This window comes from Aphelocoma coerulescens, unplaced genomic scaffold (assembly GCF_041296385.1).
Source record: "Aphelocoma coerulescens isolate FSJ_1873_10779 unplaced genomic scaffold, UR_Acoe_1.0 HiC_scaffold_61, whole genome shotgun sequence".
NCBI classification, from domain to species: domain Eukaryota; kingdom Metazoa; phylum Chordata; class Aves; order Passeriformes; family Corvidae; genus Aphelocoma; species Aphelocoma coerulescens.
The window spans coordinates 724,715-748,326 of NW_027183960.1; positions in this window are offsets into that span (position 1 = coordinate 724,715).

The following is a 23,612-nucleotide window of genomic DNA, read 5'->3' on the forward strand; positions in this document are numbered from 1 at the left end:
CTTTCCTTCCAAACAGGAAAACTTCTCCTGGGGCTGTGTGCAGGCAGAGCCCTGAGGAGAGCAGGTGGCACATGGTGCGCTGGGCTGGGACAGCCAGCTGCAGAGCTCAAGGGAAGAAGCCCAAAGTGTCACAATGGCTCCTTGCCTTCACATGCAACACCTGGGTCACAATGGTCTCCTTGATTCCATGAGGCCCCACTGTGTCACAATGGCTCCTTGGTTCCATGCGGTTCCGCAGTGTCACCATGGTCTCTTTTGATCCGCACTGTGATCATGGACAATTGGTTCCATGAGGCCCCGCAGTGTCACAATGGTCCCTTGCTTCCATAGGTTTGATGTTGTAACAATGGACTCCTTGCTTCTATGAGCTAGCCTGCTTTTTGCAGAGGTGTCTTTGGTTCCAACAAGGCCCCGCTGTGTCTCAGTGCACCCTGGCTTCCATGTGGATCTGGAGTATCACAAAGGCTCCTTGGTTCCACCAGGTCCTGCTGTGTCACAATGGGTCCTGTGGTCCCCGAGGCCCTCCAAAGTCATCATGGAGGCTTGCTTCCATGAGGTTCCATTATGTGCCAGTGGTCATCTTGGTTCCAGGAGTTTCCTTAGTGTCACAATGCTCTCCATGCTTCCATGATTCCCCACAATGTCACAATGCTCTCCATGCTTCCATTAGGCCCTGCTTTGCCACAATGGTCCCCTTGTTTCCATGAGGCCCCGCTGTGTCACAATGGACGCATGGTTCCGTGATGTTGCGTGGTGTCACCGTGCTCTTCTTGAATCCGCAGTGGAACCATGGACCATTGGTTCCATGCGGCCTGGCCGTGTCACAATGGGCTCCGTGATTCCATGATTCCCCACGGTGTCACAATGGAGCCTTGTTTCTAGGAGGTTCTGTACTGTCACAATTGTCTCCTTGATGCCATCAGCCCCTGCAGTGTCACAATGGCTCCTTGGTTCCATGAGGAACACAATAGCTTGGCATAAGCATTGAGCAACAGCTGCTGAACACACCTGGCAACATCTGCTTGCATCAAAAGAGGGCTTCAAGCTGACAATGGCACCAGCAGCTTCCATCTGCAACAGACACCCAGGGAAAGGACAGGCTGTGCCGGTTTGGACAAATGTGGAGGAAAATATCCTCTGATAGAAGGCAGGTTACACCCAGCCCTCCCCCACCAGCTTTGGGAAAAAAGAATTTTCCTGGGAAGAAAGTGAAAGAGATAAAAACTATTTTTTTAACAAACACCCAGGAAAAGGAGAACAATGCTAAATATTAAAAGCTCTCGCTGTGCAGAGAAAGCTGGGATAATTTGAGAGTCCTTCCGTGTTTCGGTGGGGTCTCCTGAAACATCCATAGACAGCGAGGCCCGTGCAAAGAAATAGGGAGCCATTCTTGAGAGAAGTTTCAGAGCTCTTTCTTCTCCAGCCACATGGGCGGGGCACTGCCAAAGAACTGAGCAATCACGGCACAACCAGGGCCCTCCTGGCACAGGGCAACACAAAATAAGCAGTGCTGAACAGGAGTAGGGCACATGTCAGCAGGGAGCAGGGAGACCCCCGTGCCCAGGCCATGCCTCTACCCCAGGGTCCCCTCTCCCATGACCTCATGGCAGGGGGGAGGAACCCCAACACTTCCGGAGGTGTAGTCTCTCTCCTCCTCCTTGCAGCTGGCTCATGGGCCCACATTCAGGGCCCCCACCTCGGGAGAAAATTCTCCCAATGTGGTCTGATGTTGAAAGAGTCAAGAAGAGAAGAAGGGAAAAAAAACCCCAAAGTCCCAGGAAAACAAAGTTCAACTCTCCATCTCCCTCCAGAGAAAAGGAGCTGAAAACTGGCTCAAAAGAAACAAGGTTGCTTCCTCTGCTCTTGCTGCAAGCAGGATGCAGAGGAGTGTGTATGTGTGTCCTTGAACAAATGGTCTGAGAAGGTTGTCCGGTTTTTTTTCCCTCTTCCCCCTCTCAGGCTCAGTTGAAAGGCACAGAAATGCACAAAGTTCACTTCTGGGCATAGAGCAGCGATAGGGGATACACATGATAAAGTCACCCCAAGACACGGGGACAGAGAATTCAGTGGAAAGACTCCGAGAATTCTGCTCCCAGAGAATTCTGCTCACCCTGACCCTTGTAGAAAGGGGACATCGTTCCCGGCAGCCTGTACTGAGCATGTGGCTCCTGAGTGGGGTTTGTTGTTTGGGAAACCTGCTCCGGCTTTTCCATTCTTTCCTTCCAAACAGGAAAACTTCTCCTGGGGCTGTGTGCAGGCAGAGCCCTGAGGAGAGTAGGTGGCACATGGTGCGCTGGGCTGGGACAGCCAGCTGCAGAGCTCAAGGGAAGAAGCCCAAAGTGTCACAATGGCTCCTTGCCTTCACATGCAACACCTGGGTCACAATGGTCTCCTTGATTCCATGAGGCCCCACTGTGTCACAATGGCTCCTTGGTTCCATCGGGTTCCGCAGTGTCACCATGGTCTCTTTTGATCCGCATTGTCATCATGGACAATTGGTTCCATGAGGCCCCGCAGTGTCACAATGGTCCCTTGGTTCCATAGGTTTGATGTTGTAACAATGGACTCCTTGCTTCTATGAGCTAGCCTGCTTTTTGCAGAGGTGTCTTTGGTTCCAACAAGGCCCCGCTGTGTCTCAGTGCACCCTGGCTTCCATGTGGATCTGGAGCATCACAAAGGCTCCTTGGTTCCACCAGGTCCTGCTGTGTCACAATGGGTCCTGTGGTCCCTGAGGCCCTCCAAAGTCATCATGGAGGCTTGCTTCCATGAGGTTCCATTATGTGCCAGTGCTCATCTTGGTTCCAGGAGTTTCCTTAGTGTCACAATGCTCTCCATGCTTCCATGATTCCCCACAATGTCACAATGCTCTCCATGCTTCCATTAGGCCCTGCTTTGCCACAATGGTCCCCTTGTTTCCATGAGGCCCCGCTGTGTCACAATGGACCTATGGTTCCATGATGTTGCGTGGTGTCACCGTGCTCTTCTTGAATCCGCCGTGTAACCATGGACCATTGGTTCCATGCGGCCTGGCCGTGTCACAATGGGCTCCGTGATTCCATGATTCCCCACGGTGTCACAATGGAGCCTTGTTTCTAGGAGGTTCTGTACTGTCACAATTGCCTCCTTGATGCCATCAGCCCCTGCAGTGTCACAATGGCTCCTTGGTTCCATGAGGAACACAATAGCTTGGCATAAGCATTGAGCAACAGCTGCTGAACACACCTGGCAACATCTGCTTGCATCAAAAGAGGGCTTCAAGCTGACAATGGCACCAGCAGCTTCCATCTGCAACAGAGACCCAGGAAAGGACAGGCTGTGCCGGTTTGGACAAATGTGGAGGAAAATATCCTCTGATAGAAGGCAGGTTACACCCAGCCCTCCCCCACCAGCTTCGGGAAAAAAGAATTTTCCTGGGACGAAAGTGAAAGAGATAAAAACAATTTTTTAACAAACACCCAGGAAAAGGAGAACAATGCTAAATATTAAAAGCTCTCGCTGTGCAGAGAAAGCTGGGATAATTTGAGAGTCCTTCCGTGTTTCGGTGGGGTCTCCTGAAACATCCATAGACAGCGAGGCCCGTGCAAAGAAACAGGGAGCGATTCTTGAGAGAAGTTTCAGAGCTCTTTCTTCTCCAGCCACATGGGCGGGGCACTGCCAAAGAACTGAGCAATCACGGCACAACCAGGGCCCTCCTGGCACAGGGCAACACAAAATAACCAGTGCTGAACAGGATTAGGGCACATGTCAGCAGGGAGCAGGGAGACCCCGTGCCCAGGCCATGCCTCTACCCCAGGGTCCCCTCTCCCATGACCTCATGGCAGGGGGGAGGAACCCCAACACTTCCGTAGGCGCAGTCTCTCTCCTCCTCCTTGCAGCTGGCTCATGGGCCCACATTCAGGGCCCCCACCTCGGGAGAAAATTCTCCCAATGTGCTCTGATGTTGAAACAGTCAAGAAGAGAAGAACGGATAAAAACCCCCAAAGTCCCAGGAAAACAAAGTTCAACTCTCCATCTCCCTCCAGAGAAAAGGAGCTGAAAACTGGCTCAAAAGAAACAAGGTTGCTTCCTCTGCTCTTGCTGCAAGCAGGATGCAGAGGAGTGTGTATGTGTGTCCTTGAACAAATGGTCTGAGAAGGTTGTCCGGTTTTTTTTCCCTCTTCCCCCTCTCAGGCTCAGTTGAAAGGCACAGAAATGCACAAAGTTCACTTCTGGGCATAGAGCAGCGATAGGGGATACACATGATAAAGTCACCCCAAGACACAGGGACAGAGAATTCAGTGGAAAGACTCCGAGAATTCTGCTCCCAGAGATAATTCCTGCTCACACTGACCCTTGTAGAAAGGGGACCTCGTTCCAGGCAGCCTGTACTGAGCATGTGGCTCCTGAGTGGGGTTTGTTGTTTAGGAAACCTGCTCAGGCTTTTCCATTCTTTCCTTCCAAACAGGAAAACTTCTCCTGGGGCTGTGTGCAGGCAGAGCCCTGAGGAGAGCAGGTGGCACATGGTGCGCTGGGCTGGGACAGCCAGCTGCAGAGCTCAAGGGAAGAAGCCCAAAGTGTCACAATGGCTCCTTGCCTTCACATGCAACACCTGGGTCACAATGGTCTCCTTGATTCCATGAGGCCCCACTGTGTCACAATGGCTCCTTGGTTCCATCAGGTTCCGCAGTGTCACCATGGTCTCCTTTGATCCGCACTGTCATCATGGACAATTGGTTCCATGAGGCCCCGCAGTGTCACAATGGTCCCTTGGTTCCATAGGTTTGATGTTGTAACAATGGACTCCTTGCTTCTATGAGCTAGCCTGCTTTTTGCAGAGGTGTCTTTGGTTCCAACAAGGCCCCGCTTTGTCTCAGTGCACCCTGGCTTCCATGTGGATCTGGAGTATCACAAAGGCTCCTTGGTTCCACCAGGTCCTGCTGTGTCACAATGGGTCCTGTGGTCCCTGAGGCGCCCCAAAGTCATCATGGAGGCTTGCTTCCATGAGGTTCCATTATGTGCCAGTGGTCATCTTGGTTCCAGGAGTTCCCTTAGTGTCACAATGCTCTCCATGCTTCCATGATTCCCCACAATGTCACAATGCTCTCCATGCTTCCATTAGGCCCTGCTTTGCCACAATGGTCCCCTTGTTTCCATGAGGCCCCGCTGTGTCACAATGGACGCATGGTTCCGTGATGTTGCGTGGTGTCACCGTGCTCTTCTTGAATCCGCAGTGGAACCATGGACCATTGGTTCCGTGCGGCCTGGCCGTGTCACAATGGGCTCCTTGATTCCATGATTCCCCACGGTGTCACAATGGAGCCTTGTTTCTAGGAGGTTCTGTACTGTCACAATTGTCTCCTTGATGCCATCAGCCCCTGCAGTGTCACAATGGCTCCTTGGTTCCATGAGGAACACAATAGCTTGGCATAAGCATTGAGCAACAGCTGCTGAACACACCTGGCAACATCTGCTTGCATCAAAAGAGGGCTTCAAGCTGAGAATGGCACCAGCAGCTTCCATCTGCAACAAACACCCAGGGAAAGGACAGGCTGTGCCGGTTTGGACAAATGTGGAGGAAAATATCCTCTGATAGAAGGCAGGTTACACCCAGCCCTCCCCCACCAGCTTCGGGAAAAAAGAATTTTCCTGGGAAGAAAGTGAAAGAGATAAAAACTATTTTTTTAACAAACAGACAGGAAAAGGAGAACAATGCTAAATGTTAAAACCTCTCGCTGTGGAGAGAAAGCTGGGATAATTTGAGAGTCCTTCCGTGTTTCGGTGGGGTCTCCTGAAACATCCATAGACAGCGAGGCCCGTGCAAAGAAATAGGGAGCCATTCTTGAGAGAAGTTTCAGAGCTCTTTCTTCTCCAGCCACATGGGCGGGGCACTGCCAAAGAACTGAGCAATCACGGCACAAGCAGGGCCCTCCTGGCACAGGGCAACACAAAATAACCAGTGCTGAACAGGATTAGGGCACATGTCAGCAGGGAGCAGGGAGACCCCATGCCCAGGCCATGCCTCTACCCCAGGGTCCCCTCTCCCATGACCTCATGGCAGGGGGGAGGAACCCCAACACTTCCGTAGGCGCAGTCTCTCTCCTCCTCCTTGGAGCTGGCTCATGGGCCCACATTCAGGGCCCCCACCTCGGGAGAAAATTCTCCCAATGTGCTCTGATGTTGAAACAGTCAAGAAGAGAAGAACGGATAAAAACCCCCAAAGTCCCAGGAAAACAAAGTTCAACTCTCCATCTCCCTCCAGAGAAAAGGAGCTGAAAACTGGCTCAAAAGAAACAAGGTTGCTTCCTCGGCTCTTGCTGCAAGCAGGATGCAGAGGAGTGTGTATGTGTGTCCTTGAACAAACGCTCTGAGAAGGTTGTCCGGTTTTTTTTCCCTCTTCCCCCTCTCAGGCTCAGTTGAAAGGCACAGAAATGCACAAAGTTCACTTCTGGGCATAGAGCAGCGATAGGGGATACACATGATAAAGTCACCCCAAGACACGGGGACAGAGAATTCAGTGGAAAGACTCCGAGAATTCTGCTCCCAGAGAATTCTGCTCACCCTGACCCTTGTAGAAAGGGGACATCGTTCCCGGCAGCCTGTACTGAGCATGTGGCTCCTGAGTGGGGTTTGTTGTTTGGGAAACCTGCTCCGGCTTTTCCATTCTTTCCTTCCAAACAGGAAAACTTCTCCTGGGGCTGTGTGCAGGCAGAGCCCTGAGGAGAGCAGGTGGCACATGGTGCGCTGGGCTGGGACAGCCAGCTGCAGAGCTCAAGGGAAGAAGCCCAAAGTGTCACAATGGCTCCTTGCCTTCACATGCAACACCTGGGTCACAATGGTCTCCTTGATTCCATGAGGCCCCACTGTGTCACAATGGCTCCTTGGTTCCATGCGGTTCCGCAGTGTCACCATGGTCTCTTTTGATCCGCACTGTGATCATGGACAATTGGTTCCATGAGGCCCCGCAGTGTCACAATGGTCCCTTGCTTCCATAGGTTTGATGTTGTAACAATGGACTCCTTGCTTCTATGAGCTAGCCTGCTTTTTGCAGAGGTGTCTTTGGTTCCAACAAGGCCCCGCTGTGTCTCAGTGCACCCTGGCTTCCATGTGGATCTGGAGTATCACAAAGGCTCCTTGGTTCCACCAGGTCCTGCTGTGTCACAATGGGTCCTGTGGTCCCCGAGGCCCTCCAAAGTCATCATGGAGGCTTGCTTCCATGAGGTTCCATTATGTGCCAGTGGTCATCTTGGTTCCAGGAGTTTCCTTAGTGTCACAATGCTCTCCATGCTTCCATGATTCCCCACAATGTCACAATGCTCTCCATGCTTCCATTAGGCCCTGCTTTGCCACAATGGTCCCCTTGTTTCCATGAGGCCCCGCTGTGTCACAATGGACGCATGGTTCCGTGATGTTGCGTGGTGTCACCGTGCTCTTCTTGAATCCGCAGTGGAACCATGGACCATTGGTTCCATGCGGCCTGGCCGTGTCACAATGGGCTCCGTGATTCCATGATTCCCCACGGTGTCACAATGGAGCCTTGTTTCTAGGAGGTTCTGTACTGTCACAATTGTCTCCTTGATGCCATCAGCCCCTGCAGTGTCACAATGGCTCCTTGGTTCCATGAGGAACACAATAGCTTGGCATAAGCATTGAGCAACAGCTGCTGAACACACCTGGCAACATCTGCTTGCATCAAAAGAGGGCTTCAAGCTGACAATGGCACCAGCAGCTTCCATCTGCAACAGACACCCAGGGAAAGGACAGGCTGTGCCGGTTTGGACAAATGTGGAGGAAAATATCCTCTGATAGAAGGCAGGTTACACCCAGCCCTCCCCCACCAGCTTTGGGAAAAAAGAATTTTCCTGGGAAGAAAGTGAAAGAGATAAAAACTATTTTTTTAACAAACACCCAGGAAAAGGAGAACAATGCTAAATATTAAAAGCTCTCGCTGTGCAGAGAAAGCTGGGATAATTTGAGAGTCCTTCCGTGTTTCGGTGGGGTCTCCTGAAACATCCATAGACAGCGAGGCCCGTGCAAAGAAATAGGGAGCCATTCTTGAGAGAAGTTTCAGAGCTCTTTCTTCTCCAGCCACATGGGCGGGGCACTGCCAAAGAACTGAGCAATCACGGCACAACCAGGGCCCTCCTGGCACAGGGCAACACAAAATAAGCAGTGCTGAACAGGAGTAGGGCACATGTCAGCAGGGAGCAGGGAGACCCCCGTGCCCAGGCCATGCCTCTACCCCAGGGTCCCCTCTCCCATGACCTCATGGCAGGGGGGAGGAACCCCAACACTTCCGGAGGTGTAGTCTCTCTCCTCCTCCTTGCAGCTGGCTCATGGGCCCACATTCAGGGCCCCCACCTCGGGAGAAAATTCTCCCAATGTGGTCTGATGTTGAAAGAGTCAAGAAGAGAAGAAGGGAAAAAAAACCCCAAAGTCCCAGGAAAACAAAGTTCAACTCTCCATCTCCCTCCAGAGAAAAGGAGCTGAAAACTGGCTCAAAAGAAACAAGGTTGCTTCCTCTGCTCTTGCTGCAAGCAGGATGCAGAGGAGTGTGTATGTGTGTCCTTGAACAAATGGTCTGAGAAGGTTGTCCGGTTTTTTTTCCCTCTTCCCCCTCTCAGGCTCAGTTGAAAGGCACAGAAATGCACAAAGTTCACTTCTGGGCATAGAGCAGCGATAGGGGATACACATGATAAAGTCACCCCAAGACACGGGGACAGAGAATTCAGTGGAAAGACTCCGAGAATTCTGCTCCCAGAGAATTCTGCTCACCCTGACCCTTGTAGAAAGGGGACATCGTTCCCGGCAGCCTGTACTGAGCATGTGGCTCCTGAGTGGGGTTTGTTGTTTGGGAAACCTGCTCCGGCTTTTCCATTCTTTCCTTCCAAACAGGAAAACTTCTCCTGGGGCTGTGTGCAGGCAGAGCCCTGAGGAGAGTAGGTGGCACATGGTGCGCTGGGCTGGGACAGCCAGCTGCAGAGCTCAAGGGAAGAAGCCCAAAGTGTCACAATGGCTCCTTGCCTTCACATGCAACACCTGGGTCACAATGGTCTCCTTGATTCCATGAGGCCCCACTGTGTCACAATGGCTCCTTGGTTCCATCGGGTTCCGCAGTGTCACCATGGTCTCTTTTGATCCGCATTGTCATCATGGACAATTGGTTCCATGAGGCCCCGCAGTGTCACAATGGTCCCTTGGTTCCATAGGTTTGATGTTGTAACAATGGACTCCTTGCTTCTATGAGCTAGCCTGCTTTTTGCAGAGGTGTCTTTGGTTCCAACAAGGCCCCGCTGTGTCTCAGTGCACCCTGGCTTCCATGTGGATCTGGAGCATCACAAAGGCTCCTTGGTTCCACCAGGTCCTGCTGTGTCACAATGGGTCCTGTGGTCCCTGAGGCCCTCCAAAGTCATCATGGAGGCTTGCTTCCATGAGGTTCCATTATGTGCCAGTGCTCATCTTGGTTCCAGGAGTTTCCTTAGTGTCACAATGCTCTCCATGCTTCCATGATTCCCCACAATGTCACAATGCTCTCCATGCTTCCATTAGGCCCTGCTTTGCCACAATGGTCCCCTTGTTTCCATGAGGCCCCGCTGTGTCACAATGGACCTATGGTTCCATGATGTTGCGTGGTGTCACCGTGCTCTTCTTGAATCCGCCAAGTAACCATGGACCATTGGTTCCATGCGGCCTGGCCGTGTCACAATGGGCTCCGTGATTCCATGATTCCCCACGGTGTCACAATGGAGCCTTGTTTCTAGGAGGTTCTGTACTGTCACAATTGCCTCCTTGATGCCATCAGCCCCTGCAGTGTCACAATGGCTCCTTGGTTCCATGAGGAACACAATAGCTTGGCATAAGCATTGAGCAACAGCTGCTGAACACACCTGGCAACATCTGCTTGCATCAAAAGAGGGCTTCAAGCTGACAATGGCACCAGCAGCTTCCATCTGCAACAGAGACCCAGGAAAGGACAGGCTGTGCCGGTTTGGACAAATGTGGAGGAAAATATCCTCTGATAGAAGGCAGGTTACACCCAGCCCTCCCCCACCAGCTTCGGGAAAAAAGAATTTTCCTGGGACGAAAGTGAAAGAGATAAAAACAATTTTTTAACAAACACCCAGGAAAAGGAGAACAATGCTAAATATTAAAAGCTCTCGCTGTGCAGAGAAAGCTGGGATAATTTGAGAGTCCTTCCGTGTTTCGGTGGGGTCTCCTGAAACATCCATAGACAGCGAGGCCCGTGCAAAGAAATAGGGAGCCATTCTTGAGAGAAGTTTCAGAGCTCTTTCTTCTCCAGCCACATGGGCGGGGCACTGCCAAAGAACTGAGCAATCACGGCACAACCAGGGCCCTCCTGGCACAGGGCAACACAAAATAAGCAGTGCTGAACAGGATTAGGGCACATGTCAGCAGGGAGCAGGGAGACCCCGTGCCCAGGCCATGCCTCTACCCCAGGGTCCCCTCTCCCATGACCTCATGGCAGGGGGGAGGAACCCCAACACTTCCGGAGGTGTAGTCTCTCTCCTCCTCCTTGCAGCTGGCTCATGGGCCCACATTCAGGGCCCCCACCTCGGGAGAAAATTCTCCCAATGTAGTCTGATGTTGAAAGAGTCAAGAAGAGAAGAAGGGAAAAAAAACCCCAAAGTCCCAGGAAAACAAAGTTCAACTCTCCATCTCCCCCCAGAGAAAAGGAGCTGAAAACTGGCTAAAAAGAAACAAAGTTGCTTCCTCTGCTCTTGCTGCAAGCAGGATGCAGAGGAGTGTGTGTATGTGTGTCCTTGAACAAACGCTCTGAGAAGTTTGTCCGGTTTTTTTTCCTCTCCCCCCTCTCAGGCTCAGTTGAAAGGCACAGAAATGCACAAAGTTCACTTCTGGGCATAGAGCAGCGATAGGGGATACACATGATAAAGTCACCCCAAGACACGGGGACAGAGAATTCAGTGGAAAGACTCCGAGAATTCTGCTCCCAGAGAATTCTGCTCACCCTGACCCTTGTAGAAAGGGGACATCGTTCCCGGCAGCCTGTACTGAGCATGTGGCTCCTGAGTGGGGTTTGTTGTTTGGGAAACCTGCTCCGGCTTTTCCATTCTTTCCTTCCAAACAGGAAAACTTCTCCTGGGGCTGTGTGCAGGCAGAGCCCTGAGGAGAGCAGGTGGCACATGGTGCGCTGGGCTGGGACAGCCAGCTGCAGAGCTCAAGGGAAGAAGCCCAAAGTGTCACAATGGCTCCTTGCCTTCACATGCAACACCTGGGTCACAATGGTCTCCTTGATTCCATGAGGCCCCACTGTGTCACAATGGCTCCTTGGTTCCATCGGGTTCCGCAGTGTCACCATGGTCTCTTTTGATCCGCATTGTCATCATGGACAATTGGTTCCATGAGGCCCCGCAGTGTCACAATGGTCCCTTGCTTCCATAGGTTTGATGTTGTAACAATGGACTCCTTGCTTCTATGAGCTAGCCTGCTTTTTGCAGAGGTGTCTTTGGTTCCAACAAGGCCCCGCTGTGTCTCAGTGCACCCTGGCTTCCATGTGGATCTGGAGCATCACAAAGGCTCCTTGGTTCCACCAGGTCCTGCTGTGTCACAATGGGTCCTGTGGTCCCTGAGGCCCTCCAAAGTCATCATGGAGGCTTGCTTCCATGAGGTTCCATTATGTGCCAGTGCTCATCTTGGTTCCAGGAGTTTCCTTAGTGTCACAATGCTCTCCATGCTTCCATGATTCCCCACAATGTCACAATGCTCTCCATGCTTCCATTAGGCCCTGCTTTGCCACAATGGTCCCCTTGTTTCCATGAGGCCCCGCTGTGTCACAACGGACCTATGGTTCCATGATGTTGCGTGGTGTCACCGTGCTCTTCTTGAATCCGCCAAGTAACCATGGACCATTGGTTCCATGCGGCCTGGCCGTGTCACAATGGGCTCCTTGATTCCATGATTCCCCACGGTGTCACAATGGAGCCTTGTTTCTAGGAGGTTCTGTACTGTCACAATTGCCTCCTTGATGCCATCAGCCCCTGCAGTGTCACAATGGCTCCTTGGTTCCATGAGGAACACAATAGCTTGGCATAAGCATTGAGCAACAGCTGCTGAACACACCTGGCAACATCTGCTTGCATCAAAAGAGGGCTTCAAGCTGACAATGGCACCAGCAGCTTCCATCTGCAACAGACACCCAGGGAAAGGACAGGCTGTGCCGGTTTGGACAAATGTGGAGGAAAATATCCTCTGATAGAAGGCAGGTTACACCCAGCCCTCCCCCACCAGCTTCGGGAAAAAAGAATTTTCCTGGGACGAAAGTGAAAGAGATAAAAACAATTTTTTAACAAACACCCAGGAAAAGGAGAACAATGCTAAATATTAAAAGCTCTCGCTGTGCAGAGAAAGCTGGGATAATTTGAGAGTCCTTCCGTGTTTCGGTGGGGTCTCCTGAAACATCCATAGACAGCGAGGCCCGTGCAAAGAAATAGGGAGCCATTCTTGAGAGAAGTTTCAGAGCTCTTTCTTCTCCAGCCACATGGGCGGGGCACTGCCAAAGAACTGAGCAATCACGGCACAACCAGGGCCCTCCTGGCACAAGGCAACACAAAATAAGCAGTGCTGAACAGGATTAGGGCACATGTCAGCAGGGAGCAGGGAGACCCCCGTGCCCAGGCCATGCCTCTACCCCAGGGTCCCCTCTCCCATGACCTCATGGCAGGGGGGAGGAACCCCAACACTTCCGTAGGTGCAGTCTCTCTCCTCCTCCTTGCAGCTGGCTCATGGGCCCACATTCAGGGCCCCCACCTCGGGAGAAAATTCTCCCAATGTGGTCTGATGTTGAAAGAGTCAAGAAGAGAAGAAGGGAAAAAAACCCCCAAAGTCCCAGGAAAACAAAGTTCAACTCTCCATCTCCCCCCAGAGAAAAGGAGCTGAAAACTGGCTAAAAAGAAACAAAGTTGCTTCCTCTGCTCTTGCTGCAAGCAGGATGCAGAGGAGTGTGTATGTGTGTCCTTGAACAAACGCTCTGAGAAGTTTGTCCGGTTTTTTTTCCTCTCCCCCCTCTCAGGCTCAGTTGAAAGGCACAGAAATGCACAAAGTTCACTTCTGGGCATAGAGCAGCAATAGGGGATACACATGATAAAGTCACCCCAAGACACGGGGACAGAGAATTCAGTGGAAAGACTCCGAGAATTCTGCTCCCAGAGAATTCTGCTCACCCTGACCCTTGTAGAAAGGGGACATCGTTCCCGGCAGCCTGTACTGAGCATGTGGCTCCTGAGTGGGGTTTGTTGTTTGGGAAACCTGCTCCGGCTTTTCCATTCTTTCCTTCCAAACAGGAAAACTTCTCCTGGGGCTGTGTGCAGGCAGAGCCCTGAGGAGAGCAGGTGGCACATGGTGCGCTGGGCTGGGACAGCCAGCTGCAGAGCTCAAGGGAAGAAGCCCAAAGTGTCACAATGGCTCCTTGCCTTCACATGCAACACCTGGGTCACAATGGTCTCCTTGATTCCATGAGGCCCCACTGTGTCACAACGGCTCCTTGGTTCCATGCGGTTCCGCAGTGTCACCATGGTCTCTTTTGATCCGCACTGTGATCATGGACAATTGGTTCCATGAGGCCCCGCAGTGTCACAATGGTCCCTTGGTTCCATAGGTTTGATGTTGTAACAATGGACTCCTTGCTTCTATGAGCTAGCCTGCTTTTTGCAGAGGTGTCTTTGGTTCCAACAAGGCCCCGCTGTGTCTCAGTGCACCCTGGCTTCCATGTGGATCTGGAGTATCACAAAGGCTCCTTGGTTCCACCAGGTCCTGCTGTGTCACAATGGGTCCTGTGGTCCCCGAGGCCCTCCAAAGTCATCATGGAGGCTTGCTTCCATGAGGTTCCATTATGTGCCAGTGCTCATCTTGGTTCCAGGAGTTTCCTTAGTGTCACAATGCTCTCCATGCTTCCATGATTCCCCACAATGTCACAATGCTCTCCATGCTTCCATTAGGCCCTGCTTTGCCACAATGGTCCCCTTGTTTCCATGAGGCCCCGCTGTGTCACAATGGACGCATGGTTCCGTGATGTTGCGTGGTGTCACCGTGCTCTTCTTGAATCCGCAGTGGAACCATGGACCATTGGTTCCATGCGGCCTGGCCGTGTCACAATGGGCTCCGTGATTCCATGATTCCCCACGGTGTCACAATGGAGCCTTGTTTCTAGGAGGTTCTGTACTGTCACAATTGTCTCCTTGATGCCATCAGCCCCTGCAGTGTCACAATGGCTCCTTGGTTCCATGAGGAACACAATAGCTTGGCATAAGCATTGAGCAACAGCTGCTGAACACACCTGGCAACATCTGCTTGCATCAAAAGAGGGCTTCAAGCTGACAATGGCACCAGCAGCTTCCATCTGCAACAGACACCCAGGGAAAGGACAGGCTGTGCCGGTTTGGACAAATGTGGAGGAAAATATCCTCTGATAGAAGGCAGGTTACACCCAGCCCTCCCCCACCAGCTTCGGGAAAAAAGAATTTTCCTGGGAAGAAAGTGAAAGAGATAAAAACTATTTTTTTAACAAACAGACAGGAAAAGGATAACAATGCTAAATATTAAAACCTCTCGCTGTGGAGAGAAACCTGGGATAATTTGAGAGTCCTTCCGTGTTTCGGTGGGGTCTCCTGAAACATCCATAGACAGCGAGGCCCGTGCAAAGAAACAGGGAGCGATTCTTGAGAGAAGTTTCAGAGCTCTTTCTTCTCCAGCCACATGGGCGGGGCACTGCCAAAGAACTGAGCAATCACGGCACAAGCAGGGCCCTCCTGGCACAGGGCAACACAAAATAACCAGTGCTGAACAGGATTAGGGCACATGTCAGCAGGGAGCAGGGAGACCCCGTGCCCAGGCCATGCCTCTACCCCAGGGTCCCCCCTCCCATGACCTCATGGCAGGGGGGAGGAACCCAAACACTTCCGTAGGCGCAGTCTCTCTCCTCCTCCTTGCAGCTGGCTCATGGGCCCACATTCAGGGCCCCCACCTCGGGAGAAAATTCTCCCAATGTGCTCTGATGTTGAAACAGTCAAGAAGAGAAGAACGGATAAAAACCCCCAAAGTCCCAGGAAAACAAAGTTCAACCCTCCATCTCCCTCCAGAGAAAAGGAGCTGAAAACTGGCTCAAAAGAAACAAGGTTGCTTCCTCTGCTCTTGCTGCAAGCAGGATGCAGAGGAGTGTGTATGTGTGTCCTTGAACAAATGGTCTGAGAAGGTTGTCCGGTTTTTTTTCCCTCTTCCCCCTCTCAGGCTCAGTTGAAAGGCACAGAAATGCACAAAGTTCACTTCTGGGCATAGAGCAGCGATAGGGGATACACATGATAAAGTCACCCCAAGACACAGGGACAGAGAATTCAGTGGAAAGACTCCGAGAATTCTGCTCCCAGAGATAATTCCTGCTCACACTGACCCTTGTAGAAAGGGGACCTCGTTCCAGGCAGCCTGTACTGAGCATGTGGCTCCTGAGTGGGGTTTGTTGTTTAGGAAACCTGCTCAGGCTTTTCCATTCTTTCCTTCCAAACAGGAAAACTTCTCCTGGGGCTGTGTGCAGGCAGAGCCCTGAGGAGAGCAGGTGGCACATGATGCGCTGGGCTGGGACAGCCAGCTGCAGAGCTCAAGGGAAGAAGCCCAAAGTGTCACAATGGCTCCTTGCCTTCACATGCAACACCTGGGTCACAATGGTCTCCTTGATTCCATGAGGCCCCACTGTGTCACAATGGCTCCTTGGTTCCATCAGGTTCCGCAGTGTCACCATGGTCTCCTTTGATCCGCACTGTCATATTGGACAATTGGTTCCATGAGGCCCCGCAGTGTCACAATGGTCCCTTGCTTCCATAGGTTTGATGTTGTAACAATGGACTCCTTGCTTCTATGAGCTAGCCTGCTTTTTGCAGAGGTGTCTTTGGTTCCAACAAGGCCCCGCTGTGTCTCAGTGCACCCTGGCTTCCATGTGGATCTGGAGTATCACAAAGGCTCCTTGGTTCCACCAGGTCCTGCTGTGTCACAATGGGTCCTGTGGTCCCTGAGGCGCCCCAAAGTCATCATGGAGGCTTGCTTCCATGAGGTTCCATTATGTGCCAGTGCTCATCTTGGTTCCAGGAGTTTCCTTAGTGTCACAATGCTCTCCATGCTTCCATGATTCCCCACAATGTCACAATGCTCTCCATGCTTCCATTAGGCCCTGCTTTGCCACAATGGTCCCCTTGTTTCCATGAGGCCCCGCTGTGTCACAATGGACCTATGGTTCCATGATGTTGCGTGGTGTCACCGTGCTCTTCTTGAATCCGCCGTGTAACCATGGACCATTGGTTCCATGCGGCCTGGCCGTGTCACAATGGGCTCCTTGATTCCATGATTCCCCACGGTGTCACAATGGAGCCTTGTTTCTAGGAGGTTCTGTACTGTCACAATTGCCTCCTTGATGCCATCAGCCCCTGCAGTGTCACAATGGCTCCTTGGTTCCATGAGGAACACAATAGCTTGGCATAAGCATTGAGCAACAGCTGCTGAACACACCTGGCAACATCTGCTTGCATCAAAAGAGGGCTTCAAGCTGACAATGGCACCAGCAGCTTCCATCTGCAACAGACACCCAGGAAAGGACAGGCTGTGCCGGTTTGGACAAATGTGGAGGAAAATATCCTCTGATAGAAGGCAGGTTACACCCAGCCCTCCCCCACCAGCTTCGGGAAAAAAGAATTTTCCTGGGACGAAAGTGAAAGAGATAAAAACAATTTTTTAACAAACACCCAGGAAAAGGATAACAATGCTAAATATTAAAAGCTCTCGCTGTGCAGAGAAAGCTGGGATAATTTGAGAGTCCTTCCGTGTTTCGGTGGGGTCTCCTGAAACATCCATAGACAGCGAGGCCCGTGCAAAGAAATAGGGAGCCATTCTTGAGAGAAGTTTCAGAGCTCTTTCTTCTCCAGCCACATGGGCGGGGCACTGCCAAAGAACTGAGCAATCACGGCACAACCAGGGCCCTCCTGGCACAAGGCAACACAAAATAACCAGTGCTGAACAGGATTAGGGCACATGTCAGCAGGGAGCAGGGAGACCCCCGTGCCCAGGCCATGCCTCTACCCCAGGGTCCCCTCTCCCATGACCTCATGGCAGGGGGGAGGAACCCCAACACTTCCGGAGGTGCAGTCTCTCTCCTCCTCCTTGCAGCTGGCTCATGGGCCCACATTCAGGGCCCCCACCTCGGGAGAAAATTCTCCCAATGTGGTCTGATGTTGAAAGAGTCAAGAAGAGAAGAAGGGAAAAAAACCCCCAAAGTCCCAGGAAAACAAAGTTCAACTCTCCATCTCTCCCCAGAGAAAAGGAGCTGAAAACTGGCTAAAAAGAAACAAAGTTGCTTCCTCTGCTCTTGCTGCAAGCAGGATGCAGAGGAGTGTGTATGTGTGTCCTTGAACAAACGCTCTGAGAAGTTTGTCCGGTTTTTTTTCCTCTCCCCCCTCTCAGGCTCAGTTGAAAGGCACAGAAATGCACAAAGTTCACTTCTGGGCATAGAGCAGCAATAGGGGATACACATGATAAAGTCACCCCAAGACACGGGGACAGAGAATTCAGTGGAAAGACTCCGAGAATTCTGCTCCCAGAGAATTCTGCTCACCCTGACCCTTGTAGAAAGGGGACATCGTTCCCGGCAGCCTGTACTGAGCATGTGGCTCCTGAGTGGGGTTTGTTGTTTGGGAAACCTGCTCCGGCTTTTCCATTCTTTCCTTCCAAACAGGAAAACTTCTCCTGGGGCTGTGTGCAGGCAGAGCCCTGAGGAGAGCAGGTGGCACATGGTGCGCTGGGCTGGGACAGCCAGCTGCAGAGCTCAAGGGAAGAAGCCCAAAGTGTCACAATGGCTCCTTGCCTTCACATGCAACACCTGGGTCACAATGGTCTCCTTGATTCCATGAGGCCCCACTGTGTCACAACAGCTCCTTGGTTCCATGCGGTTCCGCAGTGTCACCATGGTCTCTTTTGATCCGCACTGTGATCATGGACAATTGGTTCCATGAGGCCCCGCAGTGTCACAATGGTCCCTTGCTTCCATAGGTTTGATGTTGTAACAATGGACTCCTTGCTTCTATGAGCTAGCCTGCTTTTTGCAGAGGTGTCTTTGGTTCCAACAAGGCCCCGCTGTGTCTCAGTGCACCCTGGCTTCCATGTGGATCTGGAGTATCACAAAGGCTCCTTGGTTCCACCAGGTCCTGCTGTGTCACAATGGGTCCTGTGGTCCCCGAGGCCCTCCAAAGTCATCATGGAGGCTTGCTTCCATGAGGTTCCATTATGTGCCAGTGGTCATCTTGGTTCCAGGAGTTTCCTTAGTGTCACAATGCTCTCCATGCTTCCATGATTCCCCACAATGTCCCAATGCTCTCCATGCTTCCATTAGGCCCTGCTTTGCCACAATGGTCCCCTTGTTTCCATGAGGCCCCGCTGTGTCACAATGGACGCATGGTTCCGTGATGTTGCGTGGTGTCACCGTGCTCTTCTTGAATCCGCAGTGGAACCATGGACCATTGGTTCCATGCGGCCTGGCCGTGTCACAATGGGCTCCGTGATTCCATGATTCCCCACGGTGTCACAATGGAGCCTTGTTTCTAGGAGGTTCTGTACTGTCACAATTGTCTCCTTGATGCCATCAGCCCCTGCAGTGTCACAATGGCTCCTTGGTTCCATGAGGAACACAATAGCTTGGCATAAGCATTGAGCAACAGCTGCTGAACACACCTGGCAACATCTGCTTGCATCAAAAGAGGGCTTCAAGCTGACAATGGCACCAGCAGCTTCCATCTGCAACAGACACCCAGGGAAAGGACAGGCTGTGCCGGTTTGGACAAATGTGGAGGAAAATATCCTCTGATAGAAGGCAGGTTACACCCAGCCCTCCCCCACCAGCTTCGGGAAAAAAGAATTTTCCTGGGAAGAAAGTGAAAGAGATAAAAACTATTTTTTTAACAAACACCCAGGAAAAGGATAACAATGCTAAATATTAAAACCTCTCGCTGTGGAGAGAAACCTGGGATAATTTGAGAGTCCTTCCGTGTTTCGGTGGGGTCTCCTGAAACATCCATAGACAGCGAGGCCCGTGCAAAGAAACAAGGAGTGATTCTTGAGAGAAGTTTCAGAGCTCTTTCTTCTCCAGCCACATGGGCGGGGCACTGCCAAAGAACTGAGCAATCACGGCACAAGCAGGGCCCTCCTGGCACAGGGCAACACAAAATAACCAGTGCTGAACAGGATTAGGGCACATGTCAGCAGGGAGCAGGGAGACCCCGTGCCCAGGCCATGCCTCTACCCCAGGGTCCCCCCTCCCATGACCTCATGGCAGGGGGGAGGAACCCAAACACTTCCGTAGGCGCAGTCTCTCTCCTCCTCCTTGCAGCTGGCTCATGGGCCCACATTCAGGGCCCCCACCTCGGGAGAAAATTCTCCCAATGTGCTCTGATGTTGAAACAGTCAAGAAGAGAAGAACGGATAAAAACCCCCAAAGTCCCAGGAAAACAAAGTTCAACTCTCCATCTCCCTCCAGAGAAAAGGAGCTGAAAACTGGCTCAAAAGAAACAAGGTTGCTTCCTCTGCTCTTGCTGCAAGCAGGATGCAGAGGAGTGTGTATGTGTGTCCTTGAACAAATGGTCTGAGAAGGTTGTCCGGTTTTTTTTCCCTCTTCCCCCTCTCAGGCTCAGTTGAAAGGCACAGAAATGCACAAAGTTCACTTCTGGGCATAGAGCAGCGATAGGGGATACACATGATAAAGTCACCCCAAGACACAGGGACAGAGAATTCAGTGGAAAGACTCCGAGAATTCTGCTCCCAGAGATAATTCCTGCTCACACTGACCCTTGTAGAAAGGGGACCTCGTTCCAGGCAGCCTGTACTGAGCATGTGGCTCCTGAGTGGGGTTTGTTGTTTAGGAAACCTGCTCAGGCTTTTCCATTCTTTCCTTCCAAACAGGAAAACTTCTCCTGGGGCTGTGTGCAGGCAGAGCCCTGAGGAGAGCAGGTGGCACATGATGCGCTGGGCTGGGACAGCCAGCTGCAGAGCTCAAGGGAAGAAGCCCAAAGTGTCACAATGGCTCCTTGCCTTCACATGCAACACCTGGGTCACAATGGTCTCCTTGATTCCATGAGGCCCCACTGTGTCACAATGGCTCCTTGGTTCCATCAGGTTCCGCAGTGTCACCATGGTCTCCTTTGATCCGCACTGTCATATTGGACAATTGGTTCCATGAGGCCCCGCAGTGTCACAATGGTCCCTTGGTTCCATAGGTTTGATGTTGTAACAATGGACTCCTTGCTTCTATGAGCTAGCCTGCTTTTTGCAGAGGTGTCTTTGGTTCCAACAAGGCCCCGCTGTGTCTCAGTGCACCCTGGCTTCCATGTGGATCTGGAGTATCACAAAGGCTCCTTGGTTCCACCAGGTCCTGCTGTGTCACAATGGGTCCTGTGGTCCCTGAGGCGCCCCAAAGTCATCATGGAGGCTTGCTTCCATGAGGTTCCATTATGTGCCAGTGCTCATCTTGGTTCCAGGAGTTTCCTTAGTGTCACAATGCTCTCCATGCTTCCATGATTCCCCACAATGTCACAATGCTCTCCATGCTTCCATTAGGCCCTGCTTTGCCACAATGGTCCCCTTGTTTCCATGAGGCCCCGCTGTGTCACAATGGACCTATGGTTCCATGATGTTGCGTGGTGTCACCGTGCTCTTCTTGAATCCGCCGTGTAACCATGGACCATTGGTTCCATGCGGCCTGGCCGTGTCACAATGGGCTCCTTGATTCCATGATTCCCCACGGTGTCACAATGGAGCCTTGTTTCTAGGAGGTTCTGTACTGTCACAATTGCCTCCTTGATGCCATCAGCCCCTGCAGTGTCACAATGGCTCCTTGGTTCCATGAGGAACACAATAGCTTGGCATAAGCATTGAGCAACAGCTGCTGAACACACCTGGCAACATCTGCTTGCATCAAAAGAGGGCTTCAAGCTGACAATGGCACCAGCAGCTTCCATCTGCAACAGACACCCAGGAAAGGACAGGCTGTGCCGGTTTGGACAAATGTGGAGGAAAATATCCTCTGATAGAAGGCAGGTTACACCCAGCCCTCCCCCACCAGCTTCGGGAAAAAAGAATTTTCCTGGGACGAAAGTGAAAGAGATAAAAACTATTTTTTAACAAACACCCAGGAAAAGGATAACAATGCTAAATATTAAAAGCTCTCGCTGTGCAGAGAAAGCTGGGATAATTTGAGAGTCCTTCCGTGTTTCGGTGGGGTCTCCTGAAACATCCATAGACAGCGAGGCCCGTGCAAAGAAATAGGGAGCCATTCTTGAGAGAAGTTTCAGAGCTCTTTCTTCTCCAGCCACATGGGCGGGGCACTGCCAAAGAACTGAGCAATCACGGCACAACCAGGGCCCTCCTGGCACAAGGCAACACAAAATAAGCAGTGCTGAACAGGATTAGGGCACATGTCAGCAGGGAGCAGGGAGACCCCCGTGCCCAGGCCATGCCTCTACCCCAGGGTCCCCTCTCCCATGACCTCATGGCAGGGGGGAGGAACCCCAAAACTTCCGTAGGTGCAGTCTCTCTCCTCCTCCTTGCAGCTGGCTCATGGGCCCACATTCAGGGCCCCCACCTCGGGAGAAAATTCTCCCAATGTGGTCTGATGTTGAAAGAGTCAAGAAGAGAAGAAGGGAAAAAAACCCCCAAAGTCCCAGGAAAACAAAGTTCAACTCTCCATCTCTCTCCAGAGAAAAGGAGCTGAAAACTGGCTAAAAAGAAACAAAGTTGCTTCCTCTGCTCTTGCTGCAAGCAGGATGCAGAGGAGTGTGTATGTGTGTCCTTGAACAAACGCTCTGAGAAGTTTGTCCGGTTTTTTTTCCTCTCCCCCCTCTCAGGCTCAGTTGAAAGGCACAGAAATGCACAAAGTTCACTTCTGGGCATAGAGCAGCGATAGGGGATACACATGATAAAGTCACCCCAAGACACAGGGACAGAGAATTCAGTGGAAAGACTCCGAGAATTCTGCTCCCAGAGATAATTCCTGCTCACACTGACCCTTGTAGAAAGGGGACCTCGTTCCAGGCAGCCTGTACTGAGCATGTGGCTCCTGAGTGGGGTTTGTTGTTTAGGAAACCTGCTCAGGCTTTTCCATTCTTTCCTTCCAAACAGGAAAACTTCTCCTGGGGCTGTGTGCAGGCAGAGCCCTGAGGAGAGCAGGTGGCACATGGTGCGCTGGGCTGGGACAGCCAGCTGCAGAGCTCAAGGGAAGAAGCCCAAAGTGTCACAATGGCTCCTTGCCTTCACATGCAACACCTGGGTCACAATGGTCTCCTTGATTCCATGAGGCCCCACTGTGTCACAATGGCTCCTTGGTTCCATGCGGTTCCGCAGTGTCACCATGGTCTCTTTTGATCCGCACTGTGATCATGGACAATTGGTTCCATGAGGCCCCGCAGTGTCACAATGGTCCCTTGCTTCCATAGGTTTGATGTTGTAACAATGGACTCCTTGCTTCTATGAGCTAGCCTGCTTTTTGCAGAGGTGTCTTTGGTTCCAACAAGGCCCCGCTGTGTCTCAGTGCACCCTGGCTTCCATGTGGATCTGGAGTATCACAAAGGCTCCTTGGTTCCACCAGGTCCTGCTGTGTCACAATGGGTCCTGTGGTCCCCGAGGCCCTCCAAAGTCATCATGGAGGCTTGCTTCCATGAGGTTCCATTATGTGCCAGTGGTCATCTTGGTTCCAGGAGTTTCCTTAGTGTCACAATGCTCTCCATGCTTCCATGATTCCCCACAATGTCACAATGCTCTCCATGCTTCCATTAGGCCCTGCTTTGCCACAATGGTCCCCTTGTTTCCATGAGGCCCCGCTGTGTCACAATGGACGCATGGTTCCGTGATGTTGCGTGGTGTCACCGTGCTCTTCTTGAATCCGCAGTGGAACCATGGACCATTGGTTCCATGCGGCCTGGCCGTGTCACAATGGGCTCCGTGATTCCATGATTCCCCACGGTGTCACAATGGAGCCTTGTTTCTAGGAGGTTCTGTACTGTCACAATTGTCTCCTTGATGCCATCAGCCCCTGCAGTGTCACAATGGCTCCTTGGTTCCATGAGGAACACAATAGCTTGGCATAAGCATTGAGCAACAGCTGCTGAACACACCTGGCAACATCTGCTTGCATCAAAAGAGGGCTTCAAGCTGACAATGGCACCAGCAGCTTCCATCTGCAACAGACACCCAGGGAAAGGACAGGCTGTGCCGGTTTGGACAAATGTGGAGGAAAATATCCTCTGATAGAAGGCAGGTTACACCCAGCCCTCCCCCACCAGCTTCGGGAAAAAAGAATTTTCCTGGGAAGAAAGTGAAAGAGATAAAAACTATTTTTTTAACAAACAGACAGGAAAAGGAGAACAATGCTAAATGTTTAAACCTCTCGCTGTGGAGAGAAACCTGGGATAATTTGAGAGTCCTTCCGTGTTTCGGTGGGGTCTCCTGAAACATCCATAGACAGCGAGGCCCGTGCAAAGAAATAGGGAGCCATTCTTGAGAGAAGTTTCAGAGCTCTTTCTTCTCCAGCCACATGGGCGGGGCACTGCCAAAGAACTGAGCAATCACGGCACAACCAGGGC